Genomic DNA, 23540 nt, shown 5'->3' on the forward strand with positions numbered 1-23540 from the left:
AGATTTAGTGCCAGATTAAGCAGAACTTTGGAATTTTTGAAAAGGGAAAGATAATGGGAGAAGACCCACAAATTGAGGCAAATAAGGGCATTCAAAAAGGGGGGGAGAGGAGGAACTAGACATACAAAAATATTGACAATGTTTTTCTTTGCAACATTATTTTTTCTACTGATCTATTTCTAGATGCCATCTGTTTTAGAATAACTGTAGCTATTATAACAGACAGACCCTGAGATGTTAGTAGTTTACCACAATATACATTTATTTCTTATACATGATGAGGGATAATCTCTCAAGGACCCAGAGTGGTGGAGACTATCTTTCATCCAAGTGTTCTAAAGTTACACTGAGCATAGATACGCAGCTATCAGATAAGAAAAATAAGGAAAGAGAGTTAAAGGTTAGATAGAAGAATTTTTTTTTTGGCCAGCACTTGAAGTTCAGGGTTTTATGGTTTATATCACTTTTGACCACATTCCTTTGGCAAGAGTCAACTTCCATTTTCACATATAACTGCAAGAGAGAACAAGAAATGTAGTTGTTGCTCAGAAGAAAAGGTAAACACATTTGGTAACAGCCAATCTCTGCTGCCCTGTCTGGAAATAATTTCTTAAGAAATAGAAAAAAAAAGGGGGGAATAGAAAAAGTCAGAAATCCTCAGAGAGATTTATATAGGTATGCCACTTGGGTTAAATGTAACCTCTGTCTTACCGGTACATTTTAGAGAAGAAAAACATTCTTCAAAACTATTATCACTAGAATGGGGCACCTGGGTGGTTCAGTTGGTTAAGCATCCATCTCTTGGTTTTGGCTCAGGTCATGACCTCGGGGTCATGGGATTGAGCACTGTGTCAGGCTCTATGTTCTGCGTAGAGTCCGCTTGAGATATTTTTCTCCCTCTCTTTTTCTCCCCCTCTGCTCCTCCCCCTACTTGAACTCTCTCTCTCTCTCTTAAATAAATAAATAAATAAATAAAATCTTAAAAGAAATATTACTAGAATTTTGGGACAGGAAGTAAAAGTAAAAAGGAAGAGGGTTTTTTTTGTTTTTGTTTTTGTTTTAAATTGGGAATTGGTTCACAAGAAGTAGGGTTTTAATGCCAGGTCATGAGCCCCAGTCCTGCCCAGGTTACTTTGAAACATCATTGATAAGGAGGGCTTTTTAACTTTAAGCATCATCAGACTCTGTTATGGCTTTCTCTTTCTTCTCTCTACTGTCTCTTGTGCCACTGAGTGACTTCATTACCTTTGCTACAACAGTATTGGGTTCAGGCTAACCTACTCAACAAGGAACAATTCTGATTATCTATCTTGTTTCAAACTCTCAGTTGTTTCAGGTGAAAGCTTAATGTTTAGTAATACTTTTATGAAAAAAATGACTAACCCTTTTATTTATTTATTTATTTATTTATTTTTTCATTTTTACTTTTTAAAGGGCTGATTGTGTTTTTGGGGGGAGGCTCATGTCCTAAGTGTGTGTACATGAGTGCCTTCCACCAAAGTCACCCCCAAAGTCCCAACTGTACAGCCAAAGCCTACATCTGTGACCAATGCTTTTAATGCGGCTCTTAGAAGGTTTGAAAAGTAAGCAACTGTCACTCTTTGGTGGGAAACCGATGATTAAAACCAAAAAGAGTTTAGACATGCATCCTCACTCTCCCAGAGATACTTGATAGATGAAATAAGAGAGAGTTAAAAGAGTGTTTCTTTTTAGATTAAAAAATAAAAAACAGAACAGGTAGCACTAACACAGTCAGAATTACTAAAAAGGAACCTCTCAGTTTTAAAGTTTTTGCTCTAGGTTGCTCATCAGACACCTGTAAACCTTTCAAGTAGCCAGTCTACAAACAAATGGGGTGTCACAGCACTCTTCTCTGTTTGACTTTCTTGTGATCAAATATTTAGTTATGTTGCTGAATTCCTAAGACTCTCTGCCTATGGAAGCCTGCAAATAAAAAGCTTCTGGGACAAGGGGAGATAATTATATGACTTCCCATTTGTGGATTTGTGGGCAATAACTAGCCTGGTCAAGAAAGTCACTCTAAAATAAAGTGCTGTTAGAAAGCAGTTTGGAATCATTCTGAATGTTAGCATTTTGAAAAAGGTCAAACAAGTAATTGAAGGGTACATCATTGTTTCCTCGTGAATGTCTATGTACTCAATAATCTTTGTGGAACATGTGATTACAAAGAAATCCTCAATGTTCCCGTTCTTCTTAACTAGCTACTCACAATGCTGTGATTTTCTCTTGTAAAGGGTGGCTTCTGCTTCATTTCTGATGGTGGGGACACCATGAATTTGGCCTACATTTGGCCTCAGTTGGCTAAGTGACCTGTTTGATCAGAATGGAGTCCTAGACTATAATATAGAAAGAATTCTCCCATCTAGATGTTAAATGAACCTTAGTTCTAGCTTTGGTGTAATTAAAAGTCAAGCCATGAACCTAAAGTATCTTAGGTTACTTAAATGTTCATATGATTTAAAAAAAAATCATTCTGAATGATATTTTTAATGCCTTTTTTATTTTCACAAATCCGCGTGCTTTCTTGAGATTTGCTTAGTTAGGGTTAAATAAAATAACGCTTTTTCTCATTTTCTTACTTGTTAATCATTTAAGTCTCAGGAATACATATACATCTCTAGCTTTTATTTCTGTAGAATTTTTTTTATTAGAAAGTATGTCTTTATGGTCAAGGAAATGAATAATAGGATATATTATAGAATATAATCATATAGAATCATAGGATATAGGGTCAGGAGATATTTTAATGGGTTATTAATAATTAGCTAATACAGTTATTCAAATTTAGTGCCATTTATCACTGATTCATTCATCAAACTCATATTGAGTATCTAATATATGCCATACCCTCTGCTGTATATGGTGGTGATAAAATAGATAAGACGCAGTCTTCAAGGAAATTGAGAGTCTAGTGGAAGCAAAACAAACAAAGATATAGCAATATTATGTGAGAAGAAGTATGCTCTGGTTATGTCCAGGTACAAAAGAAGAACAATAGAAGGATAAATAACTCAGATTTGGGTGGGGGATGAGATCAGGGGTACCTCGGATTTATGATAAGTCAAGGAATTATTGGTATGAAAAACTTAAGGAAAGCAATGTTTTCAGGAAGGTTAGCATTTTTGAAGACTTTGAGGCATGAGACAGAATGGTATTGGGGAAAGCTGCATTTTAAATAGTTTGAAGTGTAAAGTTCAGGGCCATAAATCAAGAGAGCAGATTCTGGAGTGGATAAGTCTGCAAAGGACCATGTAGGCATGCTAAGTCATTACCCTGAGAGTATAAAAAGTCTGAAATATGTAAGAAGTAGGAAGACATGGTCAGATGAATATTTTAGGAAGATCATTCTTGCTAAAGGACAGAAGGACAAAAGGGAAGTGAGAGATGATTAAGGTACTGTTGCAGTTCCTTAGGTGAGAACTGTAATGGCTTGGAGAGAAGTAGAGATTGGGATAGATTCAGGCTATTAATGAGGTAGAAAAGGCAGAAATTTGTGACTAGATGTAAGGGTGAAGAAGAGAGAGAAGTGGGGGTGATTCTTGGGCCTTGCTCTGGGTAATAATAGTGCAGGCCACTGGGACAAGGAATAAAGAAGGCAGAAGAGGTTTGGTCTAATGGAGAGTTATAGATGCATATTGGACATTCAAACTGAAGCATCCAGTTGCCAGTTGGCTATGTTGTCATTCCACTCAGGGGAAAGGTTTGAGCTGGAGTGTCAGCTTGGGAACAATGAAAGTAGAGCTGGTTCTTGAAGTAATTGAAGTTATCAGGCTATTCAGCTCACTAAGACGAGACCCTCCCCTTCTCCCTTTTAGAGTTTGTCCCTTAAGAAGTAGGTGTAAAAATGGGAGCCCTTAAAAAAGACTGAGATGGGAAAATGGAGCCCTTAAAGAAGACTGAGATGAAGACTTAGGGAGGTGGAGGGAGAATCAGGACATACTCAGTCAAGGGAAACAAGGGAAAAGTCTTAAAACGAAGAGAGTGGTGAACAGTGTTAGATAATGCAAACTAGTAAATGGGATGAAGACTGAAAAATGTGCACTGTGTTTACCATACAGAAAGCCTTGGTGCTGTTTTTCAGAGCACCCCAAGCACATTAATTAACATCACTTTGTTCCCTGACTGTGGTCTATACCTATCAGCCATTTTGCCCAGAGTGGGTAGAACAGATGTAATACAAATCAACCACAACTGGAAAACTCATGTATCCTCAGGGCAGCACATTTTATTAAAATGTCTCTTTTGATTATTCCCACAATGGGAAATAAGTATAGCTTTTGGATGTAAGATACATGCAGTGCCAAATTGTAACTCACAGCTCATGAGTACAAAGGAAGGTCTCTCATTCAGTTTCTCCCTCCATCCCTCCTATCCTTCTTTTGTTCCTTAAATTATTTTTTTAAGATTTTATTTATTTATTTGAGAGAGACAGAGAGAGTGAGAGTGAGGGAGTGAGCACAAGCAGGCAGAGGGACAGAGGGAGAGGGAGAAGAAGTCTCCCCGCTGAGCAGAGAGCCAGATGCCAGGCTCCATCCCAGGACCCTGCGATCAAGACCTACCTGAGCCAAAGGCAGGCTTCACCAGCTGAACCACCCAGGCACCCCTCCTTAAATTATTTTAAAGATAGAGTCCTGTGTTAGACAGCTTTTAATTTGGTTGAAGAGAATAGACTTCACTGTTTACTATTTATTAACCCTACAAGTCACTTTATACTTAAATGCCAAATTAATGAGCCAGATAATCAAAACACTAATTCTGAATGAGAAAGTTCTATTAAGCATATGAATGGCTAGGAAAATTGGAACTTGAGCTGAGACCTGAAAGATGGGAAATGATTGGGTCCGTGAAGAAGGAGAAGGTGGCCTAAGAGGTTGAAATGAGCCATTGGAGAGGCCAAGGTGTCTGGAGTCAATAGCTCTTGATAGAAGTAGTAGAGGATATTCTGGAATGCTTGGTCAGGATTCCACAAGGAGAGCCTTGAATGCCAGACTTAACAGGATATGGATCTTCAATTTTGATTAAAAAAAGCAATGGGCAATTGGTAAGCAATAAATGAAAGCCTATTTAGAATGATTGATCTGAGAGTAATTTGTAGGTAGCTACTGGAGGAAACGTGAAGAAAACCTAAGATGGGCTTCATCTGAGAAAACTTACCTTAGAAGAGTGATAGGATTTATAGAATGAATATGAGGAGTGAACCAGAGGAAAAGTGAAGGATGATTCTACAGTGGGGACAAATAGTACACCATGGGAGCAGCAGCTCAAAAAAGGAATATTTTATGGGGAGAAAATTTGTCATTGTTGAGATTTTGGGTTTGAGTTATTGGTAAGATACCCAAATGGAGATAGTTATGATTTTAGAAGGTACTAAACTCCTCACTATGACCAAAAATGATCGTTCACTTGGGGCTGTATTATCTCTACCTTGTATTGCTGGCATGGTTGAGGCACAAAATGGCAAACAGTATGAGGGCTGAAAAGAATCCACTGTGTTTTCCAGTAAAAATGGGTTTGGTGACTGTATCAGTCAAAGTTTTCCAGAGAAACAGAGCTAATAGGATATCTATCAGAGAGAGATTTACTTTAGGAATTTGGTCACATAACTGTGGGAACTGGTTAAGTCTGAAATCTGTAGGGCAGGCCAGCAGAGTGGAAACTGAGACAGGGCTTCTGTGTTATAGTCTTGAGGCCAAATTCCTTCTTCTCTGGGAAGAGAAGGTTTTTGCTCGTAAGGCCCTCAGCTGGTTGGACAAAGCACACTCATATAATCAAGGACAATTTGCTTAACTCAGAGTCAATTGATGGTAAATGTCAATCATATCTCTAAAACAGCTTCATAGTAACATCTAGACGAGAGTTTGACTAAACGACCAGGCACCATAGTCTAGCTACACTGACACAAATTTAACCATGGTAGTGATGTTTTCAAATAAGCACCTTTTCAAGCCATACTTTTTCAGATCCCTGCTGAATATGCAGTGTACCCTCACACATGTCCTTTATCTCTGTCTTCTCCCTTCTTTGTAAACCCTTCCTCCTCCCTTCTTTGTTCCTTGAGTTAATTGAGCTTTTATAGTCCATATGCATAGCCTTATAATTTTGCTTGTGATATGTAAAAATATATGCATCCTTCATTTGAAAACATTCTTGGCTAATTATTTTGCAATACATTTAATTGGAAGTTAGTGATCAAAAGCCCTTTCATATACATCATTTGATGCTACAGCCCTGTGAAGTAGACAGGACTGCTAGTATTGCTCTGTTTTACTCGCCAACCTGAAATAGGGCTCAGAGATAGGGAGTGACATACTTGTGACACGTGGCTCATAAGTGTCATATGGACAGCACAAAGCATTGGAATGTGTATATTTGATGTTCCTGTTGCAAATAAATATAGACCCACAACATTTTTAGAGAAAGACAAGAAGAAAGTCTATTCTACTTGACACATTTGAGGATGAAAGATTTCTGGAAAACTGGCATTTGGAGAGTTTGGTAATAGCATTTCTGCTGCAGAAACCATCCAGATTGAGGAAAAGGACAAAAATGGAGCAGCTGCGGCTGGCCAGGCACTGAGGTGAATCAGAAGGTCTGAGGGAGGCAGCCTGGGCTGCAGACCAAGCCAGAGATCCAAGGAGCTCGCTCTTCCTAATCACCTCCCCACTGTGCTCTCCCTTCCTCTTAGCTTTTGACCTGTCACCTCTTACTGTGTCCTGTGGAAGAATAGAAACAGGAACACTAGCACATCTATACAAAGTGGCTGAATCACCACTTCCTTTTCTTAATAAACAAATGAAATCCATATTTGTGTAGCTAACCCACAGAAAAAGAAGGGGAATGTTTGGCAGGCACAGTAGAAACTCAATCTGGAAACTACAAATTTAAAAAACAATTATTTTAAATTTCATATCACAAACTTCCTTTTGGAGGCTTCTGTTAGCTGCATCTATGTTATGATATTCTTCTGGGAGTAGAAATATAAGCACTCCAGAGCTTTGTGCTGCCCAGAGCTTTGGATTTTATAGGACACATGAAAGCATACTTTAGTCCTGTACTGCAGACACGGTCTTTTGTTCTGATATATAATTTCATTCAACAGTAGTAGACACACATACTTTGTCTCTTGATTTGCAGTTTTGGGAACAATTTCAACTTGCTCCCTTCCAGAGCACATTATTAACAACCAATTGGCATAAGTTTCAGGCTTTTTCACAGGTGAGAGTGAAAATGGAAAGAGTGGATTACAGAGTTCTCTGCAGGCACCCCGAATAATTTATCGCCTTTCTGTTATAATGACCCAATGTATATATCTTTCACCATATGTAGCCTTCTATTTAGACATCTAATCAATGGTAAAGAATAAGAATGGGTTTTTAAAAACCATCCCTTGGAGTGGAACTAATCAGCTTGTGGTTTCCTTTCAGGTAGTCTGACCATTCTCCAATATGCCCTGTATATCCCTAGATAGGAAATGATCTGAATTCCTACTTTCAGTTGTGTGGGTTATTTATCCTGATGCCCCCCTCCATTTCCGCCCAACCCTCTACTTTGCATATTAAAGTTAAGCCTCTAACCATTGAATTCTCATGTCTGACAGCAAAGTGGATCTGGCATGGCCATTACATAAAACTTACTTTGTACCTTATACAGCATGAATTGAAAAGAAGCGATTTTTGAATTCTTGTATTGTTTTCCAGTTTGAAAGTTGTGCGAAGGATGAGGATTTATTCCTTTGCCTGACTGGGTCCCCTGGGCTTTAGTTGTTAAAAATGTTATTTTCTCATAGAAATTACCTCTCCTGTTTAGAGGGAGGGAAAAATCTTAATCTTTAGTTTGACAGTATGAATAGACTTTAGGAAGAGAGACTTTGCAAAACATAAACTGATGACAATTTCAGGTCATTGGAACATCTTGAACAAAATGGAAGATTGCTTGACCCCAAATCAAATATGATAATTTGTAAGAATCTCACTGCAAGAATTGTACATTCTCTGTAATATGATGAAGTTTCCAATGTGTATATATTTAATCAAAACCACAAGGCAAATGAATTTGGATTGAGACACCTCCTATTTGTCACTGTGAGGAGGGGGAAGCTTTTATTTTGTCATTAAAGAATAGGCAATTTCTTTCATTTTTAGAACTTCTAGTACTTTCTGGAAACTCTAAGAACTAAAGCACCTTGCTCGTCTTCTAGACTTCTATTCTGTTAAAAATAGAGTAAATAAGAATGACTTCATTCATTGTAAATTATTAGTGAAAATTGACCTGTCTTATTTCTCTGTAGAAACCGGAACTCAGTCTATTACCCTAAAGTACAATGATTGCTAATATGTCACCTACTTTAGTACTTTCAGTGATTTATATATAATACCCTTTGTTGTATTGTAAATTAGATGCCACAAACAATATAAATGTTCTTTTTAGGAAGTGTTTTGATAACATTCAAAGTGGACAGTTCGTATGAGAATTTTTTTTTTTTTTTTTTTTTGGGCATTGGAAGTCAGCATCATTTTAAGTTTGGAACGCTTCTTTGCTACATCTTGCTTTTGCTTGCTGAAAGTAGCTATAGGTGACTTGGTCTTAAAATCACATGATCAGTCTCTTAAAAATGACATCTTTTGTCACATATTTGTTCTCACCTTGTCTCATTCTGTGCTAGCTAGCCTTTTAAATGCATTAGGATACCAAGAATGGTATCTAAATAGATTACTAAATTACATTTCTTCAAACTTCTGACTTTTAAGCTATAACCAAAGTTAGCTAAATATGATTTGGCATGATCCATTAGGGCACCATATGAAGCCCAGAAATAAGAATACGTCCACTTATATAAAACTGACTCCTTGTCTGACATCCCAATATATACCTTATGGGACACTAAAGCCCCATAATAGAGTATTAAGTGCTAATATTCATACTTATGAGCTTTTAATTTCTTTGTAACAAATTGAAAAATGATATGTCTGTAGTAATCGACCAAGATATCCACACTTTATTCAGAATGCTTTGTAGCTCAGACTTTTCTGTTAAGTAGAAAAAAAAACCTTTCTTAGAAGAGATATCTTCTTTTGATATTTTTATCTTCAAACATGGAAAGTTTCCGAGTGCATAAAATACAAAAATTATAGACTTCTAGCTGGTGGAAACTTCAGAGCGTAAGTCCAAGTTTCCTCTTCATTTTTTAAATTAGAGAACAAAAAGTGGACCCCAAGCAGGTATTTGAAGGAAGACATCATCTCACTGACACAAATCTATTCCGCAGTGATGGAAATGGCTGTGTGTATAATGATATACAGTATATTCTATCTAAATTAATTCAGTTTTAAGGGAATATCTTCTAAAATGCTCCATATTTTAATAAGTTTAATTCATCAAAGTCATCATGTCACATCTGTTACAAAGATTCGTCTCTTGCTGAACACTAGCCAAATAATTTTCCAGAAATGACATTTTTCACAGTTTATTGCATTCTCATCATCACAGCACAAGCCACATCAAGTATATTTCTTGCTTAAGATGAATTAGTCATGTGCATTCTGTTTCTGCACATGGAGGTTTTAGTTTCTTAAGAAAAATAAGGGCTTTTAAATAATAATGTCTTTAAGGTTTTAATCAGCCATAAACTTTTACATTCTTGTTTTTTAAATGCTTGCATAGTTAAGAAATAGAATAACACCATGAAGGAAATTTATTTCCTACATTTAAGTAGTATTACTCCTTAATTACTTGAGTTAAATCTTATGTTTTACCCCAATTTCAATGAAAAAAGGTTAAGAGAAAGTTTGGAAATCTATTTATTATTGAATTGAGTTAAAATATTTGAATGACTTGGCATTTTTTATAAACTTTGATTGCTCTTTTGGATTCAAATCTTATTTAGATGTGGTTAGTATTTATACAAGTGAAAACAAAAATTTATTATGAAATGACATAAGATTGAATGATATGTATTTTTTGATGTAAAGGATATTGTTGCCAAACAGATTCATTTTTTTTCTATAGAGGTTAGAACAAAATATGATTCTATAGCATTATTGAATGGGATTACTATTTCTCACCACTCTTTCCCTACTATGGGCTCTTCATGAAGGGGACATGTTGAAAAGAAGAATTTAGAAAACTGGGAAATTTCTACACCAGGAAATAAGCAGGTTAAATTCTATCCTTTAGGATCAGAAAGCAAAAAGTTTTCAGATTTATTGTTTTCTTCAAAAAATTAGAAATCTTAATAATGGTTTAGTTGAATTTCTCGATTTCTCTCTTCTTATTGGGATGGCTCTTGTTGTTCCTGCCTGCATTCTCAACATAACTGTACAAATAAGGGGCCCAGATTCCACTGTACTACAGATTGTGCATGAGGGAATATACACAGGAGCTAAAGGAACCTGGAACTGCACTCCACCTGCCCTCTGACATTGGTGAAAAATCCTCCCTCTGCTTAACGACAGAACCAGGTCCCTTAACTTCCGTTGTGAATAAGGACAATGCTATGTAACTCTGATGTCCTAGTTCATGCTTCATACACCTATACATTGTGTGTGTGTGTGCGCGCGCACACACACACACACATGTGAACCGGACTGAAAGTTCTCCCTGAACTCTCCTTTCAATGAGAAAAAAATGGCTGAGGTTTGCAGTTTGTCAAGAGCTTTGAAAAGATTGCTTTAGCAGACTTTATTTCTGGAGACTTGTACTGCCTTTCCACTCCTTTAGGAAGGACCTGTTGGGATAGCCTAATTTACTTCGTACACACCAATTATTAATACAAATGTCTACCTTGGCCTACTTCCTTTCATTTATACAGTTTCAGGGATGGTCAGTCAGCCATGCTCCAGGCAGAACATAGAACCATTCATGCACAGGACCCTGTGCTTTATTCTTTTCCCAGTAGGCTCTGAGCATTCTGTGGCTATAGCCCACGGAGCACTATCTTTTATCCCTTGGCAGTTATTTAGAATCATTCAGAAAGAACCTGCCGAGCCTCATCAATAGAGGTAATTTAGCCAGTGGCTCTGAAAATGCTAAGTTACATTCCCTGTCTCAACTGAGAACATCTATATTACAGAAGAAATGAAGTGTATTCAATATACTCTCGAAGACTGCATTACAGTATCTAATTCAGTCCCCACATCACCAGCTGTACAACTATAGAATGTTAAATTAAGGTGGCTTATTTTTTAATACAATCAATTTTATTGCAGTGACAAGAGAGCACTATAACTAGTTTTTACAACTGGAGCCTTTGTCACAAGGCCTTTTAGTTGTGTGGGAAGAAAAAGCCCAGTAAAGTATGGGAATCTGAAGATGTATTCATTTCTCAGTTGTCTGTGACTGTGGATTCCCTGTTGAAGAGTCCATGCCATATTTTTCCTTTTTTTTTTTTTTTCCTGGCACCATTACAATGCCTAGAATTTAGTAGGCTGGTTGAATGAAAATTCATATAAAGATGAATTTTTTGAACCAAATTTTATTGTTTACCTTCCACTGTCCAATGTGCAGTAGAGCATAAGAAAAAAAAGCATAGGCTTTGGAATCTAAATTTATATCTCAGTATTTTTACTTAATAGTATCTCAGTATTTCTACTTAATAGTTGTGTGATCCTGGGTAAAACACTCAAGCTCTTTTTGTCTCAGTTTCCACAACTGTAAAATGGGCTAATAATGGCATCCAATAGTGTGTGCAAAGCAAACAGCCCAGTGCCTGGTATGTTGTAACAGCATGGTTAAGTGTTGTTCAAGGAGCATACCATTTAATAGGGGAGAGAAGATACCGATAGCTATAATTTTAGGCAGAATGTAATATCATAAAGGAATTAAGAAAATAATCTGTGGATATTAAGAAATAAATTTCCCATCTGCTGTGGGAAATCACGCAAATCTTTATGACAGCCTTAAAGTCTGGATAGGGTTTGTTTTCCTTTTTTCTTTTTTTCCTTTTTTTGGGGGGCAGGCCATGTTTCAAGTTTTTATTTAGATTCTTGTCAGTTAATATCTAGTGTAATATTGGATGGGATTTTGACAAGGAATGGACAGCGGGCATTGAAGGCTGAAGAGATAATCAGGCAAGGATGTGCTAGACATCAGGAACCTGGATGATTGCAGGGAGGTCATGAGGGCTAAAGGTCTCTTCAGAGGCTGAGCCACAGGTTTTGATCTGCAGGTCCAACTGAGCCTCAGTTTGGTCAAAATAAGATGTCATTCCCTTTGATAGAGTAAAAGTGAAGTTTTAAACTTCGGTCTGTCCATCCTGCTGGGAGTGCCTGAGTGCTCTAAGGGCTATATTTCTTTCTCCAGCATTTCCAGTGCCTCATTTGCATAGATTCCATAACCCTTAAAGTTTTGTGACTTGGTTGGTAAAGTTTATTTATCCTTGTTACAGAAAATGTAGGAAATGAGTGGTCCATATAAATTTTAGAGTAGCTTGTCATGAATAATGTCTAAAGACACTGAGAATTGTAAGGAAATCTTGAGTACTTCAGGCAAATATTTTGTGTAATTACTCAATACTTTAGTGATTTTTTTAGTCCTTATTGAATAAATATAGATAACATCTTTATTATTATTAGACTTTGTTTTTGAGACTATATTCCTACAACTAAGTCTAAAGAAATAGATAAAATAACTAAAATAAAATAACAGCATGTTTCAAGAAACTGTTAAAACAGTTCTGGTAAAATCTATAACCACAGATCAACTCATCATACATTCTGCTAATCTACAAAAGCATTTGTACAACTGAACATATTAAATAGAATTCAGTGAGTGGTATGTTCCAAAAGTAATGTGGAAGAACAAAATATTTATATCTAACAGAGATATGGAGACTACTACCTGCACACCTCCCGTATCCTCACTTTCCTTCTTGATACATGCCATGTCATTGTGTGTCATTTTAATCATGCTCTTGCATACACCTGCAAACGCCCTTCTTCCTCTCTCCTGCCTAGCCTGGGGAAACCCAAGCCTGGCAAAATACAACTCACCCTCTACTCTGCACCTGCACCCACATCACTAATGAAGGAGGACAAAAACAACCCAGTTAACTGGTTTCATTTTAAATTCACACCACTAATATCACAAGGATCCACTGTGCTTCCTGGATCCCTGATCGATGTTCATAATCCAGTGACTGTTTCTTAGTTCTTTCAAATTTTTTTTGCTCCTGAATCCTCCAGCATCTTCTATACACTTAACTTTGTTGATAACCGTGTTTCTTATTTCCCTGAGAAAATAGAAGCAATAAAAATATAGCTTCCATACACTCCCACCAGCAGATCTGATTATTCACTCACATATATACCCTCCTCTCTTCCTGTTACAAGGGATCAACTGCCCCTTCATTTGTGCAGTTAAGCTAATCTCTCTGCCTTTCTCAATGCATTGTTCTTGTAATTGCTCCCTCCCATATCAGTGATTTTTCCTCCTTACTGGGTAATTCTATTGGCATAAAGTGAAGCCATATCTTTCATCTTAAACAGCAATAACAACAACAAAAGCAACTTCATTGACCCTGTACCTTTTCCCAGACACTGTTGTGTTTGTTTACTCCCACTACCCTTCACAGCAAAATTCATAGAAAGAGTTGTCCACAGTCACCAAAATATTGTTTTCTCATTCTCTCTTAAATCTAACAAGGTATTCATCTCTACCACTCTGCTGGAACCATTTTTGTCAAGGTCACTGATTATCTTCACCATGACAAATTTAGTAGTTAGGGTTCAGTTCAAATTTTACTGGACTATATTCAACACACTTGATCACTCCCTTCTTGTAGCACTTTCTCTTCTTATCCCCTTGCTTGACATAACTCTCTCAAGGCACTCCTCCTACCTCCCTGGCCTCTCCACAGCCTTGCTAGTTCTTTTTCTTCTTCATGGTCAGTACCTGTTGGAATGCTCAAAGGCTCAGTCCTTGGACCTTTTTTCTTTCTTGTTTTTATTTACATTGTAGGTGATCCCATATAATTTCATGGTTTTATATATTATCTATATCTCAATGGCTCACAAATTTATATCTCTATCCTGGACTTCTTCTATGAATTCTAGTCTTGGATATCCAACCTTCTACTCAACATCTCCATGTGGGTGTTTCATAGAAATCTCAGACTTAACATGTCCTAAACAAGTTCCTGAGCCTCTACTTTGCAAAGCTACTTCTCTCACAGCCTTCCCTCATCAGGAAATGTCATCTCCATTCTTTTATTTGTCCCAGGCAAACCTTGGACTCATTCCTGAGTTCTCTTTTCACACGCTCTCACCCCCTTCAATCTATCTGAAAATATGGCAGTTACTTGAACACCCTATCTCCCCCTTACTGATCCCTCCACTTGCTGTTCCTTTTCCCCTTTTTCTTCTGGTTGGACAGTCTTTCTGTGACCACCTGATAAAATGACACCCTCCCATGGAATGCCTCTCATAGCCTCCTTTTCCTTGTATGTTTTTCTTAGCTGTTACCACCACCTGCAGCATTTTTTATAAACATTCTCTTAACAGTCTTATCTCCCCCAACAAGAATGATAGCAGGGACTTCGTTTTATTCACCATATTCCTAGTACCTAAAGAATGCCTGGCAACCTGGGGGTACTTAACAAATGTTAGCTGAGTGAATAAACACTCAGCCTCATTCTTCCACACTCATCACACACCCAGCAAACCTCAGAGTGCCTTGAGATTTAGGGCATGGAATACCTCCATTTTCTGTCTCTGTATATCCAAATGTATCTGTATCTGTCCTCACTTTCTCCTCTTCTCAGACAAAATGATGCCCCATCTCCTGGATAATTCTATTGGGATAAAGTGAAGCCGTATCTTCCATCTTAAACAGCAATAACAACAACAAAAGCAACTTCATTGACCCCGTACCTTTTCCCAGACACTGTTAGTTTTATTCTCTCTTCCTTTGTGTTCTCTTACATATTTATTTTTCTCTACAAGCTGTTTCTTTTTCTCTTAGCTATGTTTTCTGTCAGTTTTGTAAACATTTTCAAATCTTTCTCACAAAAACAAAAACAAAAAACCTCAGCCTTGTGTCCTTTTAGCTTCTATCCTATTTCTTTTCTTCCCTCACACACAGTTGCTCAAAAGAATTGTCTACACAGGTTGGCAAATTGTTGGTACACATACTTTCTACTTTTTACCCTCTGTTGGTTAATCCAAGCACCTTTCCCAATCAGAACCTTCTTGTAACCCATCACTCCAGGCAGCCATTAATAACCTATCACACTTGACCTTCAGATGACAGCCACTTGCCATCTAAGGAGGTTATTCTTGTCTTAATTTCTTCACCTCACTGCTCAATTAATTACACTAAAGATTCTGACTTCCTGTTGGTTAAATGCAATGGACTCTTTTTGGTCCTCATTTTAATTTCTCTTTTTGAAATTCTTTCCACCTTTGACTTCTATAACACTAGTTCGCTGCTGTTTTTAATTCTTTTCCTCCTATTTCCTTTATGGGACACTGTTCGTCTCTTGTTCCTGAAATGTTTCTATTTCTCCACCCAGGGGTATATTTCTCTTATATTGGGGTGAATGATTCACTAGAGAATTGATGGGTAGACTTAAGGAAGTCTTTGTGTGTGTGTGTGTGTGTAAAATTTTAAGTGTTCCATGTATGAATATTTCTCATAGCAACAATAACTTTTTATTCAATTCACAAAAGGGTTAAGGATCCCTTCTTCATGCTTCCCTTTGGGGGGAATCTCTTCCAGACCCATGGCTTCAGTCACAAGCATCATGCAAGTGAGAACACAAAAGGGTTCAAGTCAGAACCATGTTCATATTCCGGCTTCCCCTTTTAGAAGCCGTGTAATTTTGGGGACCCTATCCTCTCTGAGTCTTGGATTGTTCAATGACAAATGATGGAAATTATCCCTAATTTGCAGGGTAATTGTAACAGAGGTGTCATTTATAATGCTTTTGGTGTCTTATGGTAGTCTGTAAGTAGTAGTTATTACCATGTAGACCCAAACATCTCAGATCCTAAGGCACACAAGCTTCTCAATTTGCAAGACCTTTTTCCCCAGTTTTAAAATAAGTTTTCATATTTAGGGTTCTTTTTCACTGGAGCAATAAGCATTATGTGACTCAGGCATTATGAACTTAACTACTCTGTTAGCACTTATCTGTTAATGCAAAACATCTAGAACAGGCAGCTGTAGAGAACACTGTTAACACCCATATTTTGCACACTATTTAGAAAATTGGAATTTGACACCGACATAAATTTAATAAGCTTGTTAGATGTTTATAAATTTGTTTTCTGTATTTATCTGGAATAATCAAAATAGCACACTTTTAAAGATATTAATAAACATTTTTTTATTTTGGAGAAATCAGTTTAAGATATATATACAATAAAAATTGACAAGGCAGTAAAAAATGCCTTTGCATTCAACAAAAAGCATGTGTTTTTAAACTATAGAAGCTGAGCAGGTGTCTTTCCTCACATGTATTCTGTATGTTTACCAAACATATGTTTGTAAAACTTGTCATTTATTTAGACCTTGAGAGCCCTTCCTGATTGCATGCCAGTTGGTGAAAAGACTTGGATATGTATTATGTTTTAAAAGTTTGATACACACACTGATAGCCTAAAGCATAAGTTTTTCAAGTAACTCTATGAAATAATGCAGCCAAATCCCCAAACCTTTGCAAAATAGCAAAGGTTCTAACAAACTTGGCCTAATTGGGATCCTATACTATCTGGATCTGTGATTTCCTATAATCAGGTGATCGACTCTGGAATTCTCCTGCCCCCTTCCCTACTCTTAATCTACTCCAACAGTGATGTGGGACATACACTGAAAGTAAATTCAAAACGTTTGTTTATCGAATTTTGAGGAATAGTTTTAATACTTTTACTTTTTTAAAATTCTTCCACGTAATTAAAAAGAGCCTGAATTAGGAGAAGTTGGAAATGGAACTCAAAATTACGGGCCTAGATCTTTGAATGAATGAATTTAGTATGGAAAAAATTTAACAACCTAATTAAGATTCTGTTTAAAAGTTTTCTGCAGTGAAGTAAGTACTGTGTGACAAATATTTTTTAAAGATTAAAAATAAATATTTTTAAAGATTAAATATTTTTTTAAAGATTTTATTTGTTTATTTGACAGACAGAGATTACAAGGGGACAAGAGAGGCAGGCAGGGAGAGAGAGGAGGAAGGAGGCTCTCCGCGGAGCCGAGAGCCGGATGTGGGGCTCGATCCAAGGACCCCAGGATCATGACTTGAGCCTAAAGCAGAGGCCTTAACCCACTGAGCCACCCAGGCGCCCCTGATAAATATTTTTATAATCAAGACATGGGGCTAGTAACATTTTGAACAGTATAGAAACCTCTAAAGATGGAAATAATTACCCATAAGTCCACTCCCCAGAAGTATACATTCTCCTCTCTTCCTCCTCCCACCTCCCATTCCCTCCCTTCCTTCCTTCCTTTCCTTTATGGAGATAGAGTTACAAATATAGGTCTGAGTGAATACATATGTATACACATGTACAACTGTATCCGAAAAATGTATAATCTGTGTTTTATATACCACAATATAAGTAAATAAAATATATGAAATTCATAACTGGAATAACACTGATTTTTCAGTGTTATATCATAAAGAAAAATAAATAAAGAATAACTATAAAATATAAATAAAATAAAATATAAAAATTGCGAATGTATCTGTATATTTATAAATATTTAAATATTTATATAGAAATATGTAAGCAATAATTCAAATCAACCTCAGGAGAATGGTAGGAATCCAATAAATTCTAACATTGTAAATTAATGCAGAGTCCTTATCTTTCTTACATTTAGTCTATGAAATTTTTAATGACAAAACATGCATATGATAAAATTCTTTACTTTTTTATGTTCTCATTATGAGCATTTAATCTTGAAAAGATAAATATGGTATTGTGTTTGAAAGTATAATAATGCTTTTTAATTATTGTGAGGATATGTTAATCTATTTGTATATAAGAGTAAATCTTTAAGTTATGTTATCTAATTATGAAAGGCAAATATCATGGAACAAATCTTCCATTTTTTTAAAAGATTTTATTTATTCACTGACGGAGATCACAAGTAGGCAGAGTGGCAGGCAGAGAGAGGGAGAAACAGGCTTCCTGCTGAACAGAGAGCCCGACGTGGGGCTTAATCCCAGGACCCTGAGATCATGACCTGAGCTGAAGGCAGAGGCTTTAACCCACTGAGCTACCCAGGTCCCCAAATCTTCCATTTAATAAAAAAATATTTATTTATTTGAGAGCGAGAAAGAGAGAGAGTACCTACAGAAGTAGGGGAAGAAAATTTCAAGCAGACTCCCTGCTGAGTGTGGAGCCTGACATTGGGCTCGATCCCACAACCCATGAGATCATGACCTGAGCCGAAATCACCAGTCAGACACTTCACTGACTGAACCAAACCAGGCACCCCCAAATCTTCCATTTTGAATTAATTTTTGTTTTCTTTATATTGAACCCAACCAAACCATCTCCATGTTTGCTCTCACTCTTAAACTTTAGAAAATGTATACCCACCAGGCTTGAAACTATAGCTTTTTGTTTCCTCTGGAGTAGAATATGGCATTTCCCAGAATTAAAACCACCAGGGATTATATAATTTTTAAAAGAAAACTTTAAATTGAAATACTCTTATCTAAGTAGTATTATGTGAATGTGGCTAAAGTAAGAATTATTAATATCTATCCCGTAGGGTAACACAACAGGCAGTATAAATTATGAATAATGTTTATTTCAGTCAAGCGTGTAAGTCCTTGGAAGCATGAGCAGCTTTCAGACATTGAGAGATTATGCAGTCTTTGCTAAGTCATTTTTTAATTAATACACATAATCCATAATGCTTTATTTCTTCAATTGCTTTTCTCTGTAGTATATCATTTGCATGTTAATTTGTTTTTAAAATTAATAGACACTTTTTATCTAAACTTGAATTAGCGGAATGAATTGTTGGTATTGGCTTTATAAGCTACTATAAATTGCCATGCTGCATTTGTATGGCGTTTTATAATTTACAAAGTAATTGAGTAGAATATTCTCACATTAATGGACTATGGAGGCCTAATCAAACTAGGGAGTGATTTTTCTTCAGGATGGAACTCTCATGCATTTTGTTCAGTGGCATGTGTATAGGTAGGTACGTCCTCCTTTTAAGCCTCCACAGGCTTCTTTCTTAGTTCCATCTCTCTTATCTGAAGAAGATTCCATTGAGGGGAAAGACTTCATCTTTGACATAGATGTGTTTATTCTACAGGGACCAGAAGCAAAGAGGCTATTAGATTGAGAAGGTACATTTTGAAAATCTAATCCTGTAGTGTAAGAACAGTAGACTTACTAACGGTTCCTTTGAGATACTGGAAATCATGTGTTTGAACTAGTCAAAATAGCCTCACCTCTTAGGAATTTAATAATTGTTTCTGAAGTACCTTTTAACTTGGGCACTGGGATACTGGGGAAGAAATGTCAACAAGCTCATCATGTGGTGAGGATGGGCAAGATGCCTCTTGGTACTACAGGGGTAGAGCGTATCTGCTCCACTTAGTGACACAGACTCTAGGTCAGACTGCGATTCTTGAAAGGTTGAGGGATCCCACTGAGATGGCTTTATGCTAGGATCTATGGGTCCTCAAAACATCCTGCCACCAGGACAATCCTGTTTCCACTCAGAGTTCCTATCATGTCATTCTAAAGCTTTACCTGGATGTCTACTTTAGATGCTATTTTCACCTGAAAAGAAAAACAAATTTGACGTTCAAATGTGTGGATTTAAGACTTATAAAGAGATAATGAAATTACAGTCATCATCTTCCAGTGAGCTTTTTAGGCAGTAAGGGCTCCAAAATGCAACACTTAGAAGTTATTATTTTGAAGTGTTTTCTTTCAGTTCAAGAAAATGAACAAATCTGCATCTGAGGGTACTAAACGTAGTAGCAAGTTTGGGATTGTTAAGGATGAGTTTCAAAGTTATTGAGGTAATTTCTTTCTAATTATCTTGAAGCAGAGGTAGCAACTTTTAGAGTTGCATGAACAATACTAATATTCCCTCAAGTTTTTGTAAATGAGAGTATTTTTATTTCAGAATTTATCACAGTAAAGATGTATGTGGGTCTGTTATCCTAATTACTATTTAAAAGTAAGATTGTACTTTAAAAGTACAAATTTGTGTGCCTGGCTGTGCATGTGTTAATGGGAAAATGGCATTTTTCCCATCTGAAAAGGAGTGACACAGATTTACCATCCATAAAAAAATATCATGTAGTGAAACTAATTGCCTCAGTCAGAAATCTAAATGGTTTTGTCGGTTTAGAGAAGGATGTTAGCACTTTCTGGCAGCCATAATTGTGATAACAGCCTAACCGAGAACGGTTAATATGGCTCTTTAATTGCCTAAAGTAACGATAGATACTCAAGTGATATGTCATCTCATTTATCATGCTCCATTGTGGTTTATTTGCCTCACAAAACTTTCAACTTGCTTTGAACACTTTTCTGTCAGGCATCAGCTACTGGCTGATTGTTTTCCACCATGCTGTTCTGATTACCACTTTTTAAAATCACTCCTCCTGCTGTTTCTTTTTCTTCATGCTGGTGCCTTAGCTGCCTGGAGGGCATTGTATCGAGCTGTTGACATAGAGTAAATCAGTGACTCACAGAGCTCAGCCTTCTCCACCTTTGCATCTACTTTTCAAACTTCAGTATTTCTGTGATTTAACCCTTGGGATGGCTCTTGATTATCCTAGATTTGAGTTTTTGAAACAGCTTGGTGATTTGCTCAGGGAAAACGTCCTTTTAAGGAATTCCTTGTTTAAAAATTCAACATAAGTTGTATTTTGTAAACCTCAGTCGTAATTTATAAATATTTATTTGGAGTGTGTTTTAGAAAACCGAAAAGAATTAACTCTCACAGTTGATTACAAATAAGGTTCACTATCCGTAAATTAGAATAGACTAGAAAATACCTACAAATGAATGAGGATACTTGGATTTCTCAATGAACTACTCAGAAGCGACTTAAAGCAATTCTGAGATATTTCTTTTGTGATTGGTGTGGAAGAAGTCTTCATGGCTAGGGTCCTCGATCACTAGGGAGTTTCTGCTCCCTGTTCATCACTTTTGGCCTCTTGTCCAATCTCCTTCTATGCTCTGCATTCCCATAAGGGAAGCTGCTACTGCCATGCCCACTGAACCTGTCCTCTGATCACTTTCCTCATTCATGCACATAGCTCTATTCAGAAGACTACGAGACTTCAGCCATTAGACTGTTTCCTTACAGTATTCTAGGTATCTGTAGGGGAATCTTTGTTACATCCCACTGAGTGAGAAGATTTGAGGCAGGCAGTCCTGGAATCTTGTGTAAGGTTTACACTGTGTAATCCATGTTTTAGGGAGACTTAATCAAATTTGTCAAGTTATATGCATCGCTTTGGAGGGAAGCCTGTCTACCACCCACTTCCATCCTTCCTTTTCATGTTCCCCACTCTGTATACACACACACACACACACACACTCACTCATGCACACCATAGACACTTGAAATTCATATCATACATTGCAGTAGTGTGAGTCTCCTGGTTTTACTACATAATTTTTAATACTTACGTAAAAGTCAACTTTTCAATTTTACTGTCACTTATTGATTGTTTTCACCACCACTAACATAAAATCCAGAACCTAATGTGTATTTGTTTATAGTAATATAAATATATGCATACATTATGCTGAAATCTTTCGTTCAGTGCAATGGCAGGATCGCCACATTTTTAAAAAGGTTTTATTTATTTATTCAAGGGAGAGAGAGCATGAGTGAGAGAAAGCATGAGTGAGAACTTGGGAGAGAGAATGAACAGTGGAGAAGGGCAGAGGGAGAAGCAGACTCACCACTAAGCAGGGAGCTGGAGGCAGGACTTGATCCAGGACCCCAGGACCATGACCTGAGACGAAGGCAAACACCTAACTGACTGAGCCACCCAGACACCCCAGGAATGCCACATTTGAAAGATAGACAGGAATAGTCTGTCATGTGTAGAACAATTGTAGGAATCAAACAATCTCAGCAATGATGCTAAACTATTATTTTGTCAAAAGTATTTCTGATTTTAGACAATCCTACCTTTATGTTTTCAACAACAACAACAACATAGAAAAGATCTAATGTGTTCTGGATTTCTTTAAAAGATGCATGTTCACATTTCTGAGTTTGCATTAATTCGAAGTTTTAGGAAGGTCAGAGGCTTAAAGCATCCAGAGAGAGAGAGGCAGAGTATAAGTGGGAGTGAGCACATATTGTAATCTCGTCCATTACATGGCTTTGGGAAGATCTACAGTCACATGTAGGTGGAGAGCCCTGCCTCCACCTACCTTAGGTTCCCCAAGTTCAACGCTAATTTTAGGGTTGTCTGTTACCCTCAAGATCCTTAGCTGACCTGGTTTGTATACAAGTATCAGTTAAAAGGCTGGGTGCCTGCTGGTCCTGGGTCTATATCTCTAAGCAGAGATTCACGCTGTTGCTTGCAGTCAGGAGTGGTTGGGAAGTTTAGAGCATCTTCTCAGTTGAAGGGTGCCCTGATATCATTGTAGATCAGATTTGGGTTTAAATTGTCTTTTCCACCTATCGGCTATGTGACTGTTACTTTATTTCTATGAGCCTCAGTTTCTTCATTTGTAAAATGTAGAGCTGTCATAAGGAATAAATAGACTAACATGTCCAAACGTACCCAATACTTGAAAAGTACCACCACTAGCACACAGGATTGCTGTGAGTAATATCCACAGTAACTGGTTTGATTAGATAAAACCTGGCAAACCACATTTTCAGACAAAGTTCTTAAAAATCATCTATTCTATTCCCAATCAGTTAGAGAATAAGCACCTAGAGAAATTCCAAGCCTGGAGAGGGTCTGAGGGAGAGAGAGTAAGAGAAGGAGAGAGGGAGGGAGGCAGAGGGAAGGAGCGTGTTCTTTGGGAGTTGTATTAGTTCTGTGCTTTTCTATATGGATGCCCAGTGGCATGCCGCTGGTATAATGAAATTGAACATTATTAATTTATTTTTAAAGATTCCTTAACTTGATGTACACTTTTTCTTTCATCTCTTCTTGTATGAAACCCAATTAGAGAAGAAGGTGATATGTAATCAATACTTTTATTCACAGGTGATTTTCCTTGAGAAGCTTTTACAGTCAATGCTGCTTTGAAATTTTTGTTAGCTTAAAGAACAGAAAAGTGCCATTCAAACCGAATTACATCGTCCAATGGTTCCATAAACTATCGACCAAGTGAGGAGTTCTGATGCACTTTAATTGAGCCTAAGGCTTCTTATATTCTTTTAAAATGCCCTTAGGTTGGATTGTACTGAGTAAAAGATGGGTGTTTATTTTCAAAATTGACTTAAAGTATTATTGAAACAATGAGAACTCCAAAGACTCGGAATTCTAAAACTAAAAATATCGGCCTCTTTTTTTCTTGTTCACTGTGCTCTTTGAATAGGTAGCTCATAGTAAT

At 37.0% G+C, this 23540-nt stretch overlaps 1 protein-coding gene across 1 annotated transcript in view; it reads left to right on the top strand.

Annotated features, from left to right (window-relative positions):
- Window positions 1-23540, top strand: part of COL25A1 (collagen type XXV alpha 1 chain) — a 464458-nt gene that overhangs the window by 257388 nt on the left and 183530 nt on the right. The window lies entirely within an intron of this gene.

Source organism: Mustela nivalis (assembly GCF_964662115.1).
Source record: "Mustela nivalis genome assembly, chromosome: 4".
NCBI classification, from domain to species: Eukaryota; Metazoa; Chordata; class Mammalia; order Carnivora; family Mustelidae; genus Mustela; species Mustela nivalis.